Here is a 661-nt window from a genome sequence, read left to right on the forward strand (position 1 = left end):
TGTCAATTTTGGGGGCAAGTAATCAAGATTAATGGTCAAAAGAGATGCACAGCGTGACCATCACATGGAAACCAGTGATAGCAATCACAAGCTCTTTGGATTGACTTCCCCCACCTCGAAGACAGAGAACAGACTGAAATTACTTATGAGAAACCTCTTAATCTCAGGTCTTCATACATTCACAGAATGGCACAGAAACTGCCTTTCCATGCACCAAAATGAACTAAAAGGACTTGTGAGCAACTAATCATTTCTATGCATAACTCAAATTCTATGCATAATAATATCATATTATGTATATTATGTATGTAACCCACGTGTGTGTCTATCAGGTCTTAATCATTTATTATGTATGTATTTTGAATAACTATTGAATAGTTTATAGGATCATATTCAGGTTTAGTATGCGTGTGTTTGAATCTTCTTGCTTGAAATGTTTTTTTCCAATCAATTCTTCGTCAAATGTATCATATTCTTGTTATAGAAATCATGTCCAAAAGTATACGCTGCAAGAGTGTTAAAACTCGGACCATGCACCTGATGAGATAACATGTTGATTTATGAATTGGGAGGAAAAATATACAACAACCCGAGCAAAGACGACATCTAATTGGTCAAAAGACCATTTGGGAGGTGTCCAAAAGCCCAGTTTAAATACTCA

General features: G+C 35.6%; 1 protein-coding gene across 1 annotated transcript in view; it reads right to left on the reverse strand.

Annotated features, from left to right (window-relative positions):
- Window positions 1–661, reverse strand: part of LOC107551048 (opsin-3-like) — a 30,341-nt gene that overhangs the window by 1,310 nt on the left and 28,370 nt on the right. The window lies entirely within an intron of this gene.

Source organism: Sinocyclocheilus grahami, unplaced genomic scaffold (assembly GCF_001515645.1).
Source record: "Sinocyclocheilus grahami isolate Dianchi unplaced genomic scaffold, SAMN03320097.WGS_v1.1 scaffold413.1, whole genome shotgun sequence".
NCBI lineage: Eukaryota > Metazoa > Chordata > Actinopteri > Cypriniformes > Cyprinidae > Sinocyclocheilus > Sinocyclocheilus grahami.